The sequence below is a fragment of the Rhinoraja longicauda genome, chromosome 14, assembly GCF_053455715.1.
Source record: "Rhinoraja longicauda isolate Sanriku21f chromosome 14, sRhiLon1.1, whole genome shotgun sequence".
In the NCBI taxonomy this organism is placed as follows: domain Eukaryota; kingdom Metazoa; phylum Chordata; class Chondrichthyes; order Rajiformes; family Arhynchobatidae; genus Rhinoraja; species Rhinoraja longicauda.
The window spans coordinates 13,555,836-13,572,293 of record NC_135966.1 but is presented as its reverse complement, the minus strand read 5'-3'; the positions used below and the strand labels follow the sequence as shown (position 1 = coordinate 13,572,293).

Genomic DNA, 16,458 nt, shown 5'->3' with positions numbered 1-16,458 from the left:
CAGAACACAGAGAAAATATAATAATTTAACCTCGTTCTTTCCTCTTTCAGATAGCTGCATTGTTAATTCTTCATTCATTTTTCTCTTTATTGACTGGCACAATTTCAACTTTAGTTTACTCTGTTTACCAGCGTTTCATACCTTTATTGCTACTTTAGATAGTAGATAGATAGAGCAGTGCAGTTCAGCATAAGAACAACCCCATCAGCCCACAATGTCTGTGCCGAATATGATGCCAAGTTTAACTAACCTCCGCTGCTTGCACATGATCCAAATCCCTCATTCCCTGCATATCCAAAAGATTCTTAAAAGCCGCTATTATACCTGCCTTCCCCACCACCACTTGGCCACTCGTTCCATGCATCTACCACTCGCTGTGTAAAAAGCTTGCCCCGCACATCTTCTTTAAACTTCCTTCTCTCACCTTCAAGCTATGTCCTCTAGCCTTTTATAGAGGCTCTAGCCTTTGATAGAGATGGGGATGTCTGCCCCATCTATGCCTCTCATAATTTTATGCACTTCTATCAGGTCGTTCCACAGTTCCACAGAATGTGGTTTCCCCACCAGCTGCCATTGATGGATCCTGCACCTGCACCTCCTCTGTATCCTGTAGTTCTGCTCTCATACCCCCTCCCCAGAAGGAACAAGGATAGAGTTACCCTGCTCCTTACCTTTCACCACACCAGCCTCTGATGCCAACACATCATTCTACGACATTTCTGTCACCTTCAATATGATCCCACCATATCTTTCCATCCCCATCCCTTTCCGCCTTCTGCAGAGTCTGCTCCTTCCACAACTCCTTAGTTCACTCATCCCTTCCCACCCTCACTACCCCCTCCCCGGTATTTTCCCCTGCAACCACAGGAGTGGTAACACCTGTCCCTATATCTCCTCCCATCACATCCATCCAGGGACCTTAGGAGTTCTTCCAGGTGAGACAGAAGTTCATATGTATTCCCCTAAGCTTATCTGCTACATTTGGTGTTCCCGATGTGGTCTTCTTTACATCAGCAATACCAAGCGTAGACGTGTCGACTGTTTCGTAGAACACCTGCGCTCAATTCACCAAGGCCTGTTGGATCTCCCAGTTGCTAACCATTTTAACTCCCCTTCCCAGTCCCACATTGACCTTTCTGCCCTGGACTTCCTCCATTGCCAGAGTGAAGCCACATGCAACTGAAGGAACAGCACCTTCTGTTCCCCTTGGGTAGCTTACAATCTCTGAACATTTAAGTCTCCAATTTTAGGCAAATAACCTACAAAAAAATCCTCCTTTTTCTTTCCTCCCTTGTGCCCCACATGGACGCAACAATTTATCCCCTTTTCCCCTACCACCTATAATTCCTTCCTCCAGCTTTACAATTCACACTTCTTCTTTCCTCATCTCGTGCTTTTTTTCTTTACATCTCTGGCCTTTGTCCAACCATCTGCCTAACAAAACCTCCCCCCCCCCCCACCAATATCCACCTACCACTCGCCAGGCTTTTTCCTGCTCCTCTTCTCTTTCAGCTTTCTTCTCCCCAGCACAATCAGTCTGAAGAAGGGTCACAACCAGAAGTGTTGCCTAACCATGTTCTCCTTAGATGCTGCCTGACCCGCAGAATGTTTCCACTACTTTGTATCTATTTTACCCAATATTTAGTGCAGTAGTTGGCTGTTATTTACACAATCCAAAATTTACCAAATTGAATCCTGTTCAAAATCTGAAATAAAAAAGGTACTTCAAAACCAAACTGTTAAATAAGCACTTCCTATTATCTTGCATTTAATTCCAAGTATTTTCTTTACAGAACATAGGATACGTGCTTTGAAAGTAAGTTTTCTACTAACATTTGAAAATAATGAGAAATTAGATGCCTTCAGCTAGCTCAAGTGGGTTTTAATTAAAACAATATTAATGAAGCAGAAAATTAAAGAACAGAATACTGGAAAATAAGGGAAATTTGATTAGAAAGATATGAATTTGTAAAAGGTAGGTCATGGCTAATGAACCTAACTGAACTTTGAGGAAATAGGTAAAGTAGTAAACAGGAGAATGTTTAGACAGTTGACTATGTTGACTTTGAGACTAATAAAGTATTAAATCAGAAGCTATTAGTCAAAATTAAAGCCAAAACTGAAAACAAATGGCAAGGAGAGTTAATAATATAGTCTGAAGAAGGCTCCCGACCCGTATCATTACCTGTCCATTTTCTCCAGAGATGCTGCCAGACCCACTGAGTTACTCCAGCATTTTGTGTCTATCTTTGGCAACGAGACTTGCTAGGAAGCAGAAGGTAGTGTGGAGATGATGCTCATGTACGCCACATGGAAGGTAGAGACAAGTAGCATCCTGTGAGGATTTGTGCTGGGGATTTGTTATTCATGGTATTTATTCATTTTCAGTTAATACAATCCATACATTCAGGTTCCAATGACAAAAGTATTGGTGAAATAGTGTGCAGACAGAAACATAAAAATGCTGAAAGAATTGTTAATTAACTGAGTCTGTAAAATTGTGGCTGGATTTCAAAGCTTTGAAGCAAATTATACCAGAAATAGAGATACAATTATCTTTAAAATAGTTAAAGGCTAGGAAAAGAGGCAGTCCAAAGAATTTGAGTCTGAAGATGGATCTCAGTCCGAAATGTCACCTACCCATGTTCCCCAGGGATGCTGCCTGACCTGTTGAGTTACTCCAGCACTTTGTGTCATTTTGTGTATTAACCAGTTCTTTGTTTCTACAGTCCAAAGATTTTAGTGGTGTATGCACACAGTTCTCTAAATATTGTAGAGATGCACAAATATAATGAAAAAGAGAATTAACTTACAAATAGAAAGTTTGAATGTAAGGTTGAAAAGTTTTGCAACAGCAAGACAAAACACCAGTTAGTTCCTATCTGGAGCTCTGAGTTCATTTTCAGTCAACATTGTACAGAGCAAATCCCCCGGCCCAATGCCATCAGGTTATGATGTTGAGAGGAGATTGCATAAACTAGTCTTCTATTCTTTGGAATTTATGAACATAAAAAACAGAAGCACAAACATCCAATTAAAGAAGGCTACATTCTGGAGAATCTCCTTTGAACCTTTTACAATGCAATCTCCTTGTTCCTATAGTATGTTGATCATTACTGCATACAGCACTCCAGCTGTGGTCGAACTTATACAGTTGTATCAAAACTTCCTGCTCTATATTCTATGCTCTAGCCAAGTTCAGGGAATATTTACAAGACAAATACCAGGAACGGGTGAGGGTAGGCTAGGTTTATATCTGCTAGAATTTTAAAAATGAGAGATGATTAAAATGTACAAGATCAAAGTTAATTATGTGTAGGAAAATAACTGCAGATGCTGGTTCAAATTGAAGGTAGACACAAAATGCTGGTGGAACTCAGCAGGTCAGGCAGCATCTCAGGAGAGGAGGAATGGGTGATGTTTCAGGCTGAAGAAGGGTCTCGACCCAAAACGTCACCCATTCCTTCTCTCCTGAGATGCTGCCTGACCCACTGAGTTACTCCAGCATTTTGTGTTTACCTTCAAGATCAAAGTTAAGATCACCCTTGATCTTATTAAATGGTAGAGCAGGCTCGAGGTGTCAGCAGATACATGCTTTAACTTTAGGTGTTAAACCATTGTAAAAACTAGGTCTCTTAACACTTGGGTTTACACTATTCTTCATTATTACTACAATTTGTCATCAACATTCCATTTTCTAATAATAGAGCTGTACAAGTGTTCAGATATTTATGTACAAGCCTCTTATGAGAATGATGCAGATTCATAACTTTGTTGGATTGTACTGTACTAGTGTTGCAACATTCTCAAAACCATAAACTCACCCTCAAATTGAAATCACTTCCCCATTAGCGGACATGACTACAGCTATTGACAGCCTCGGCTCTAGAATTTGCCTTCTTTTGTCATCTGCTTATGCAATTTGGCAGTATTATTTTGTTTAACAATGCTTTGCTATATTATTTGTTCCATTGAGTTAATCGTACAAATGAAAATTGTTCATGTTGATGATGTAAATGGATGTAAGAAAAATAAGCTGGGATTTTATATTATTATCAATATGATAGAGCGATCATTATAAAGGATCTCCTGTGGAGCAACATGCCAAATATCACACCGTTCAGGTGTTTGACACTGAATTTCACAGATTATTTGCTGTTGAAGGGACAATTTCACACAGTTTTGCTTTTTTTCACAATCAAATGTCATTGCTATTGTTTTCTTTTCTGTCTGCAACTTATTAGGCATCTCTATTCGATGTCACAATTCACATCTCTATTCACAAGTTGTAGAGGAAATGCAAAATACTAAATTGAAGAACAAACTCTCTGCTGCTACTTAGCCAAATGGAAAGGCCACTTTCTCCCACATTTGCCAGCATTTCTAGTTTTGCTTCTGAGACATTCAACTAAACCTCAAAAATTTATTTTCACTTAAAAAAATTCATACATATCATTCCTGTTAAAAAAAAACCCACAAAGTACTGGAGTAACTCAGCAGGTCAGGCAGCATCTTTGGAAAACATGGATAGGTAACATCACCTCTCCATGTTCTCCAGTGATGGTGCTTGACTTGCTGAGTTACTCCAGCACTGTCTTTTTCTATAAACTAGCATTTGCAGTTCCTTATTTTTAATAGCGTTCCTGTTTATTAATAGTGTTTTTATATTATCCAGGTCTTAATATTTCTACAGTACAGCATCATAAGATACTTTGAGTTGAATCATGTTAACACACAATGTGGCCCCATAGCAGAAGTGCCCACGTCACGGGGCTGGAAACTGGAAGTGTCCTGAGCTAATTCTGCTACCACCATCATCTATTGTACAAGTGATGGCTCCCACTGATTGTTGCCGGAAGCTTGCGCCCTTTTCAGGACGGACGAGGACAGTGATATAACATTTGAAACATGGATGATGGACACAAAAGAAGAATACACAATGTGATATATTTAGAGAAGGACAAGAATGATTCTGGGGCTTGGAGTCTTTTGATGAGACTAATTACATCACAGGGTTTGCTTTATTTGGAGAATCTGGAAAAAAAATCTGACTAAGGGGATATGTTATGCAGCCTTACGTTACCCTTATAGCTTTTATATCACCAAATCTACATTTAAGCAACTGCAACTTTGTGCTGGCATAAGGGCACACATGTGACATTAATCCATATGCACCACTTAATTGATGTTTTCTCTGTGAAAATGGTTCACATATATGGTCACACAGCATGGGTCATGTACAGGAAAGCTGGTCTGAACAGCCAAGACAAATATCATGTTTATTTGGAGGTTAGTTGCAAAAAAAACATTGAGATTTCAAATATTTGGTATCAGGCACACAGAAGTTTAAAAAAGTGGAAATGTGTGAATGATCTGAATGATGAAGAGATTAAATCATCGGTTTATTACACTTACATAAAGTATAGGCTACTGTCCAACAACGGTGGTGTCATCAGCAAAGATGGCGTCGGACCTGTGTCCAGCAGCACAGTCATGGGTATGGAGTAAGTAGAGCAGGGGCTTAGCACATAACACTATCTATCTGTGCTGATGGTTATCGATGAGGAACTGTTGTTATGAATTCATACCAATTGCGTTCTGTTGAAGACGAAGTCGTGGATCCAGTTGCAAAGGAATGTGTAGGGAAAAGAATTACAGTTACAGCATATAAATAAAGTTAATAAGTTACTATAGTGTAGACAAAAATGTAGTCTCTGGAGTTATAAAAGTTGACAGTCCTGATGGCCTGTGGGAAGAAACTCCGTCTCATCCTCTCCGTTTTCACAGCGTGACAGCGGAGGCGTTTGCCTGATCGTAGCATCTGGAACAGTCTGTTACTGGGGTGGCAGGGGTCCCTCATGATCTTGCTTGCTCTGGATCTGCACCTCCTGATGTATAGGTCCTGCAGGGGGACGAGTGTAGTTCCCATGGTGCGTTCTGCCGAACGCACTACTCTCTGCAGGGCCATCCTGTCCTGGGCAGAGCTGTTCCCAAACCAGACTGTAATGTTGCCGGACAGGATGCTCTCTACAGCCCCAGACTAGAAGCAATGAAGGATCCTCAGAGACACTCTGAATTTCCTCAGCTGTCTAAGGTGGTAAAGGCGCTGCTTTGCCTTACCCACCAGGGCGGCAATATGCATTGCCCACATCAGATCCTCTGGGATGCGGACTCCCAAGTATTTAAAACTGCTCACCCTATCCACAGTAGACCCATTTATCTCCAGTGGCGTGCTGCAACCTTCCCCCATTGACGAACTGTACACTGCAAGGGCCAGGAAACGAGCGGGCAAGATCATCTCTGACCCCTCTCACCCTGGCCACAAACTCTTCGAAGCACTTCCCTCTGGAAGACGACTCTGGACTGTCAAAGCAGCCACAGCCAGACATAAAAACAACTTTTTTCCACGAGTGATAGTTCGACTCAATAACCAAAGTCTGTAGTCTCTTTTTTGCTCTGGTTTGTTTTCACCCACATGTTTAGACCGTAATGGTGTATCCTTATTGTTTTGATGTGTTTATGCTTTATTCTTTATTGTTAACTGTATGTTTGTGTTGTCATTTGTGAGCGGAGCACCAAGGCACCTTCCTTGTATATGCATTCTTGGTCAATAAACGTATTCATTCATTCATTCATAAATTCATTCATTCATTCATTCATTCATTCAATGATTCAATGCATAATGGATTCTGGTTTCAAAACTAAATGCACGTGCTAACAGTATGTAATCCTAAATAAAAGATTTCACCTGCTAGGACTTTCTTTTATTTGTTCTCGTGATGTCCCTCGCAAAGTCAAATTGTACATCACTATTTGCCCCTTATGTTGGTAATGGGCTTTCTCCTTGAACCATTACATTCCTATTTAAAGCTGACTTTGGGGTTTTATGGTACGTGTTGTGGTTGTTACACTGTTGACTCTTGACACAAATGCTTCAGATAGGGAATTCTGGGATATTGACCCAGCACCACGGTAGTGGCAAAATACATCTAAATAGGGCTGAAGCATAACTACCATTATTTGTTCTCTGAATATAAATAACTTTGACTTTTAATCACTATCCAAAAACCATTCACATCGGGATGTGTTGAACGAGTAAGACTGCCTTCTACAGCAAAATATTTGCTGTAGAATATTTGCTTAGACTCACACAGTGACTGCATAGGCAAAGAACTGGGGAAGGCTGTTATACTCATAGAATTAAATCTTTCCTGAAGCAGAGATATAATAATTTATTTTAGAACTATTATTCATTCCTATAAATATATGTATTAAAGGATTTCTGCCAACATGTTTACATTTTGCTTGTTTCTGTTCATGGTCATGAGTAAAAGGAAAGTAAAGACACTTGAGAAGACGGTCATTTCACTGGAATCCTAATAAACTGAGAGATTCCAATTCAGTGTTCTTTACCTGATAATTTAACATGAATTAACATACTGATGTCATAATACCTTTACAGGGTATAACAGAATATATTAGGTATCTAAAGACTAGAAAGTACTAGCAAAGTTTGCTTTGTTGCTCTAACATCAATTACGTGAATGTATATCCCGACAGATTTAATTTCCTTAGCTTTTGTTGCCTTTGATGAAATTAGCCGCAGTGTTATTCAACAGGTCAGCATGGTGTCTGTTTACTATTGACATTTGTAAAACAATGAGCCAGTGAAGTACTCTGTCAAAACTCACCCCAAATTCTTCTGTAACCCTACAAAATAAATCCAGTGAAACACGCTTAGAACAAACAGTTGCATAAAATGTATATGTGTCTATATGGTCCAGAAACAGTAATTATAACTTGTAGTTGTAATATAAAGTAAAAATGTTTGGGATATAAATATCTTTGGCAATGCTCAATTATTATTCACTAGTCTTACAGATTGCTCAGATTTTTAAAGTTTTTTTAACGTTTAAGGTCATGTTGGTGAGGCCACACTTGGAATACTGTACATAGTTCTGGTCCCTGAAAAATAAAGTAGCATTAGAGGGAGTCCAATGGAGATTCACCAGGGTAATTCCTGGGATGAGAAGTTGTCCTATTAAGAAAGACTATACAATTTGCATTCCTTGAGATTAGAAGATTAGAAGAGGTGACCTTATATCATATCATATCATATATATACAGCCGGAAACAGGCCTTTTCGGCCCACCAAGTCCGTGCCGCCCAGCGATCCCCGTACATTAACACTATCCTACACCCACTAGGGACAAATTTTTTTAATAACATTTTTACCCAGCCAATTAACCTACATACCTGTACGTCTTTGGAGTGTGGGAGGAAACCGAAGATCTCGGAGAAAACCCACGCAGGTCACGGGGAGAACGTACAAACTCCTTACAGTGCAGCACCCGTAGTCAGGATCGAACCTGAGTGCATTCGCTGTAAAGCAGCAACTCTACCGCTGCGCTACCGTGCCGCCATACAGACATAAAGATCCTAAGAAGACTTGGCAAGGTCGATGTTGAGATTTTTCACTAGAATCACAAACATGGGGACATAGCTATAAAAATAAGAGGGCAGCCATTTAAAACTGAGGTGTAGAAATTTCTTCTCAGAGGGTATTGAATCATTGGAATACTCTGCCCCCAAAGGTGATGAAGGCCTGGTCATTGGATATGTTTAAGGCGGCAATAAATCAAGGAATAGAGGGCAAAAGGGAACTATACACAAAAAACTAGCATAGACCAGCCATGATCATATTGAATGGCAGGGCACACATGAGGGACCAATAGGCCTACTTCTGCTCCTATTTTGTTGTGTTCTAGCTGCCAACTTTGTTTCTGCAGCTACTAGCATTATGTTCGGTCAAAATGCAAGCTCGATTTGTAAGAGGAATTCCTGTAATGAGGATGGAAGTAACAGCTGTTGATGTATCTTGAGACTAAGAGGTGGCCCTGGAATCATTTACGTAAAATCTGCATGGATTCAGCCAGTGAAGACAGGAGCAGGGTATCACAAAATGCTGGAGTAACTCAGCAGGTCAGGCAGCATCTCAGGAGAGAAGGAATGGGTGATGTTTCGGGTCGAGACCCTTCTTCAGACTGATGTCAGGGGGGGCGGGACAAAGGAAGGATATAGGTGGAGACAGGAAGATAGAGGGAGAACTGGGAAGGGGGAGGGGAAGAGAGCGACAGAGGAACTATCTAAAGTTGGAGAAGTCAATGTTCACACCGCTGGGCTGCAAGCTGCCCAAGATAAATATGGTGTGCTGTTCCTCCAATTTCCAGTGGGCCTCACTATGGCACTGGAGGAGGCCCATGACAGAAAGGTCAGACTGGGAGTGGGAGGGGGAGTTGAAGTGCTCAGCCACCGGGAGATCAGGTTGGTTAAGGCGGACTGAGTGAAGGTGTTGAGCGAAACAATCGCCGAGCCTGCGTTTGGTATCGCCGATGTAAAGAAGTTGACATCTAGAGCAGCGGATACAATAGATGAGGTTGGAGGAGGAGACAGAGGTTCACCTGCAGCTTGCAGCCCAGCGGTATGAACATTGACTTCTCCAACTTTAGATAGTTCATCTGTCCCTCTCTTCCCCTCCCCCTTCCCAGTTCTCCCTCTATCTTCCTGTCTCCACCTATATCCTTCCTTTGTCCCGCCCCCTTGACATCAGTCTGAAGAAGGGTCTCGACCCGAAACGTCACTCATTCTTCTCTGAGATGCTGCCTGACCTGCTGAGTTACTTCAGCATTTTGTGATACCTTCGATTTGCACCAGCATCTGCAGTTATTTTCCTACAGGAGCAGGGAGTCAGCTAGAGCCAGTTAAATTATGCTGAGCACTGGAGCACAAAACTTAGATTAAATCCCAACTCATCATCCAAATTACCAGTACAGTGTAAGAGACTTTTATTCCACAAAATCATTTCAACCAAAGTGATGCGCTTATCATTCAATAATTTACACACAAATAAGCAGACTAGGCCACCAATTCTTTAAAGTTCAGAGAATGATAGGTGACCTCAGCTTTAAATGTTTAGAAGGTTTGACAGAATATTTATTGGATCGGATGTTTCACGAAGTCTACAACTGGAAGTTACAGTTTCGATGTTGGAGGACATTTGAAATGAGCAGAAATGTAATCACTTAAAATTGATGGAAATCTATATCCTATAAGGCCAGGGTGCTTCAGATAATGGATTCATTCAAAAATAGAATTAGATGTTAATGTGAATGTTAATGGAAGCAAGAGATGTGGGGATGGGGAGGCAAATGGTGTTGTGGCAGCCATCAATGAAACTTACCGAATAGTGAAAGGCCTGGATAGAGTGGATGTGGAGAGGAATTTCCACAAGTGGGAGAGTCTAGGACCAGAAGCCATAGCCTCAGAATAAAATGACGTACCTTTAGAAAGGAGATGGGGAGGAATTTATTTAGTCTAAGGGTGGTGAATCTGTGGAATACATTGCCACAGACCTGTGGAGGCCACGTCAATGAATATATTTAAGGCGGTGATTGAAAGTTTCTTGATTAGGATGTCAGTGGGTTATGAGGAGGAAGCAGGAGAATGGGATTGAGAGGGAAAGATTAATCAGTCATGATTGAATCGCGGAGTAGACTTGATGGGCCGAATGGCTTAATCTTGCTTCGATAACTTATGAACTCATTTTCTTGTTAAATTGGAGCGAGATGGGGGGGGGGGTGGGGGGTAAGGGGAGGGAAGCTGGGGTTGAACAGCCCACGTTCATATCCTATCATGCTCATTACCGGGGCAATTTCTGCAAAATTCCTCTGAAAATTCTGCCAATATAAATCGCAACCTGGCCGTCAGAAAGAAAGAAAACGTGAGATCAAGGTTGGATATGAGGATGCATGAAATTATTCTTAAACAAAGCGGCGTGAGGCCGACACGCTACTGCGGGACAGTTGGCCACATAGCTGATGAACAAGAAGCAAGAGAGTTTTATTGTCATGTGTCCCAGATAGAACAATGAAATTCTTACTTGCTGCAGCACAACAGAATATGTAAACATGGTACATTGTAAACAATATGATAAACGAGAAAAAAAGTATATATACACATACCCACAAGTACACACACACATATATATCCATATACATATATATATACACACATATATATATATATATATATCCATATACATATATATAAAGACCCACACACATATATATATATTCACAAAATGCTGGAGTAACTCAGCAGGTCAGGCAGCATCTCGGGAGAGAAGGAATGGGTGACGTTTCGGGTCGAAACGTCACCCATTCCTTCTCTCCCGAGATGCTGCCTGACCTGCTGAGTTACTCCAGCATTTTGTGAATAAATCGATTTGTACCAGCATCTGCAGTTATTTTCTTACACATATATATATATATATATATATATATCTGGAGTTATTTTCCTATATATATCTATCATACACATATATATATAGACACACACACATATATATAGGAAAATAACTGCAGCTGCTGGTACAAATCGAAGGTATCACAAAATGCTGGACAGGCAGCATCTCTGGAGAGAAGGAATGGGTGACGTTTCGGGCCGAGATCCTTCTTCAGACTGTATATATTCTCAAAAAAACAAACAGCGGTCATTTGAGGAAGTAGATTTAGCAAGAGCGGGAAAACTACTCATTAAATGCACGAGTGAGATTGGAAATGGTCGATAGATACTTCCTGTAAGAAAATAACTGCAGATGCTGGTACAAATCGAAGGTATTTATTCACAAAATGCTGGAGTAACTCAGCAGGACAGGCAGCATCTCAGGAGACGCCAACCCGATAACTGAGGACCAGCGAATGATGACCGCGGTGACAAGAAGCTACTGCCGAGAGGCGAGCGAGGCTGATTATCATCATCAGGCCTGGCGTCGGGGTATCTTCCATGGCCGTTTCCGTAGTGTAGTGGTTATCACGTTCGCCTAACACGCGAAAGGTCCCCGGTTCGAAACCGGGCGGAAACATCTTTTTTAAATTTATTTTCACCGAGGAGGCTGTTAAGTGACCACTTTAATTCTGATATTTATATTTTTACGTGAATGCATTTCAAATAGGAAGATCAATTCCGCAGAAAGAAAATCTACGGTTGATGGAGGTCTTTTAATAGTTTAATAAACCACACAAAGTCAAGGCAAACGTTTTATGGGCTCCTCCGGCTGCAAAATATCAACAAGAATACAAACTCGAAGACGCAAAGTGCAAACTTCTTGTGCAAATCTTGTGCAAAACACGAAATACCTCAGTGGGTCACGAAATGCTAACGTGAAATGGGTTTAATAAGCCGAGAGAGAAACAATTAATATACTTCCCTCTTTATTCATTGCAAAATTCAATCAGTGTATAATAATTTCCAAATAAGTCGAGAGTAAAATTATGATATTTTTTATCAATTCGGGCTAAAGTACAAAATAGAGAAATTTCAAATGTACCATCAAGGATTGACAAAATCATTTCCACCACGCTTTTGGCCACGACGGTTTCCGTAGTGTAGTGGTTATCACGTTCGCCTCACACGCGAAAGGTCCCCGGTTCGAAACCGGGCGGAAACATTTTGTTTGATTTGTGCAATTTTCATTCTGCTGGAAAATACGCTCGATCATCCCATTCATTAATTGAGTGCCTCGGTATCAGTCAAATCTGATTTATTCTCTCTCAATAGACAATAGACAATAGGTGCAGGAGTAGGCCATTCAGCCCTTCGAGCCAGCACCGCCATTCAATGCGATCATGGCTGATCACTCTCAATCAGTACCCCGTTCCTGCCTTCTCCCCATACCCCCTCACTCCGCTATCCTTAAGAGCTCTATCCAGTTCTCTCTTGAAAGCATCCAACGAACTGGCCTCCACTGCCTTCTGAGGTGCGTTTTCTCTAAACCAATGAGGATTAACAACGCTCGGGGTAATTGTTCGTTCTGTGGCTGTTCGTCCTTCGGGTTCGAAGATGACCATGACTTCACTTTCAGTTGGGGGATTGTTGACTGTGGGTCCGGAAATGACTGGTAAGGCCAATCCAGGCCCGGAAGGCACGCCCACACGTAGGACACAAGTGGATGGCTACTGCAGTGGAAGTGGAGGTAGCCCGGGCCTTGCACGCGGTGCGTTTCCTCTGGGCCTCTGCAGTGCGCCTGTTCTCTGCTGCACGGGCTCCTGTGGTGAGCTTGCTACGCCAGGTTGGACGGTCCAGAGCAAGAGACTCCCAAGTGCTGAGGTTGATGTCCAAGTCTTTGAGGGACACTTTGAGGCAGTCCTTAAATTGTTCGTTCTACGTGTCACATGAACCACAATCTCAGTGGCTGCACCACAGCATGAATCAGAGCTGCTTGTTATAATTTTGTTCAGCAAGAGTGGGAGGTAATGATGCTGACATTGGTAGCGAGATATCAGAGCCATTCAGCAGGGACACAGGCACTTCGGACCTAATTGTTCATAACGATCAACATGCCCTGTCTAATCGAGTACGATTTGCCCATATTCCTCTAAGCCTTTCCTTTTCATGTACCTGTCCAAATGTATTTAAAATGTTGTTATTATATCTGCCTCAACTACCCCCTCTGACTGCTCATTCCATATACCCACCATACTGCGATGTGAAAAAGCTGCTCCTGAAGTTCCTATTAAATCTTTCTGTAAATCTTCAATTCCATTCAATCCACTTATCTTAAATCTATGTCAGAGAAACATAGAAAATAGGTGCAGGAAGAAGCCATTTGGCCCTTCGAGCCAGCACCGCCATTCATTGTGATCATGGCCGATCATCCACAATCAGTAACCTGTGCCTGCCTTTTCCACATATCCCTTGATTCCACTAGCCCCTAGAGCTCTATCTAACTCTCTTTTAAATTCATCCAGTGAATTGGCCTCCACTGCCTTCTGTGGCAGAGAATTCCACAAATTCACAACTCTCTGGGTGAAAACGTTTTTTCTCACCTCAGTTTTAAATGGCCTCCCCTTTATTCTTAGACTGTGGCCCATGGTTCTGGACTCCCCCAACATTGGGAACATTTTTCCTGCATCTAGCTTGTCCAGTCTTTTTATAATTTTTGTTTTTTACATTTCTATAGGATCCCCTCTCATCCTTCTAAATTCCATTGATTACAGTCTTTCCAATCTTTCCCAATATGACAGTGCCACCATCCCGGGGATTAACCTTGTGAACCTAAGCTGCACTGCCTCAATAGCAAGGATGTCCTTCCACAAATTAGGAGACCAAAACTGCACACAATACTCCAGATGCGGTCACACCAGGGCCCAATACAACTGCGGAAGGACCTCTTTACTCCTATATTCAAATCCTCTCGTTATGAAGGCCAACGTGCCATTAGCTTTCTTCACTGTCTGCTGTACCTGCACACACTTTCAGTGACTGGTGTACAAGGACACCAAGGTCTCGTTGCACTTCCCCTTTACCTTATCTGACACCATTGAGATAATAATCTGCCTCCTTGTTATTGCCGCCAAAGTGGATAACCTCACATCTACATTACACTGCATCTGCCATGCATCTGCCCACTCACTCAATCTGTCCAAGTCACCTTGCAACCTCCTAACATCCTCTTCGCAGTTCACACTGCCACCCTGCTTTGTGTCATCTGCAAACTTGCTAGTGTTATTTCTAATTCCATCATCCAAATCATTAATATATATTGTAAATAGGTGCGGCCCCCAGCACCGAGCCTTGCGGCACTCCACTCGCCACTGCCTGCCATTCTGAAAAGGACCCGTTTATTCCTACTCTTTGCTTCCTGTCTGCCAACCAATTCTCTATCCATGACAATACCCTACCCCCAATCTCTCTTTTGCCCACCAATCTCCTGTGTGGGACCTTATCAAAGGCTTTCTGATAGTCTAGATACACTACATCCACTGGCTCTCCTTCATCCATTTTACTTGTCACATCCTCAAAAAATTCCAGAAGATTAGTCAAGCAGGATTTCCCCTTCATAAATCCATGCTGACATGGACCAATCCTTTTACTGCTATACAAATGCGCCGTTATTACCTCTTTAATAATTGACTCCAGCATCTTCCCCACCACCGATGTCAGGCTAACTGGTCTATAATTCCCCGTTTTCTCTCTCGCTCCTTTTTTTGAAAAGTGGGATAACATTAGCTATCCTCCAATCCACAGGAACTGATCCTGAATCTGTGGTACATTGGAAAATGATCACCAATGTGTCCACGATTTGTAGAGCCACTTCCTTGAGTACTCTGGGAGACAGACCATCAGGCCCTGGGGATTTGTCAGCCTTCAGTCCCATTAGTCTACCCAATACTATTTCTCATCTAAAGCAAATTTCTTTCAGTTCCTCTGACTCCCTAGATCCTCTGTCCTCTAGTACATTTGGGAGGTTGTTTGTGTCTTCCTTAGTGAAGACAGAACCGAAGTACCTGTTCAACTCTTCTGTCATTTCCTAGCTACCCATAATAATTTCACCTGTTTCTGACTTCAAGGGGCTCACATTTGTCTTTACTAATCTTTTTTTCTTAAGATACCTAAAGAAGCTTTTACTATCCTTCTTTATATTCTTGGCCAGCTTATCCACGTACTTCATCTTTTCAGCCCGTATTGCCCTTTTTGTTACCTTCTGTTGTCCTTTGAAAGTTTCCCAATCCTCTGGCTTCCTGCTACTCTTTGCTATGTTGTACATCTTTTCTTTTAGTTTTATTCCATCCCTAACTTCCCTTGTCAGCCACGGTTGTCTCTTGCTCCCCTTAGAATCTTTCTTCCTCTTTGGAATGAAATGATCCTGCATCTTCTGGATTATGCCCAGAAATTCCTGCCATTGCTGTTCCACCGTCATTCCTGCTAGGATCCTTTTCCAGTCGACCTTGGCCAGCTCCTCTCTCATGCCTTCGTAATCCCCTTTGTTCAACTGCAACACTGACACTTCCGTTTTAACCTTCTCCCTCTCAAATTGCAGATTAAAACGAATCATATTATGGTCACTACCTCCTCGCAGTTCCTTTACCTTGAGTTCCCATATTAAATCTGGTTCATTGGACAACACTAAATGTCCTCTGGTACTTGACTCTCCCCTTGGTAGAATACTGTACATTCACCCCATCATGATTTTATACACCTCTCTAAGACTACCCCTCAGTCTCCTGCACTCCAAGGAATAAAGTCCAAGTCTGCCCATCTTTCCCTATCGCTCAGGCTCTCAAGTCCAGGTAACATCCTCATAATCTTCTCTTCCCTCTTTCTAGCTTAATGACATTTGTCCTATAGCAGGGTGACCAAAATGATGCTCCAAATGCAGTCTTGCCAAAGCCAAATGTTTGTTGTTGAAACTTTTGTATTTCATGCTTGAGTTTTTCTCCCTTCTTTCTGCCAATGATATACAACTCCCAGCTTCAGGCAATCTTTGTCTTGCTTCAGACAATGTTTTTTCATGGCCCATCCCTCGTAACATCAACATCACCAGACTGCACAACTTTTTACAATATTTATTATTAAAATTAAAATGCAGAATAAAATTTGTAAACTGTGATCAGAAAT

General features: G+C 41.7%; 2 non-coding genes across 2 annotated transcripts; both read left to right on the top strand.

Annotated features, from left to right (window-relative positions):
• The first annotated feature begins 11,850 nt into the window (after nucleotides 1–11,850).
• On the top strand, nucleotides 11,851–11,923 carry trnav-aac (transfer RNA valine (anticodon AAC)). Its single transcript has one exon. It is a non-coding gene; the product is annotated as a tRNA-Val (tRNA).
• Nucleotides 11,924–12,435: 512 nt separating this feature from the next.
• trnav-cac (transfer RNA valine (anticodon CAC)) lies at nucleotides 12,436–12,508 on the top strand. The gene has a single exon. It is a non-coding gene; the product is annotated as a tRNA-Val (tRNA).
• Nucleotides 12,509–16,458: the final 3,950 nt, after the last annotated feature.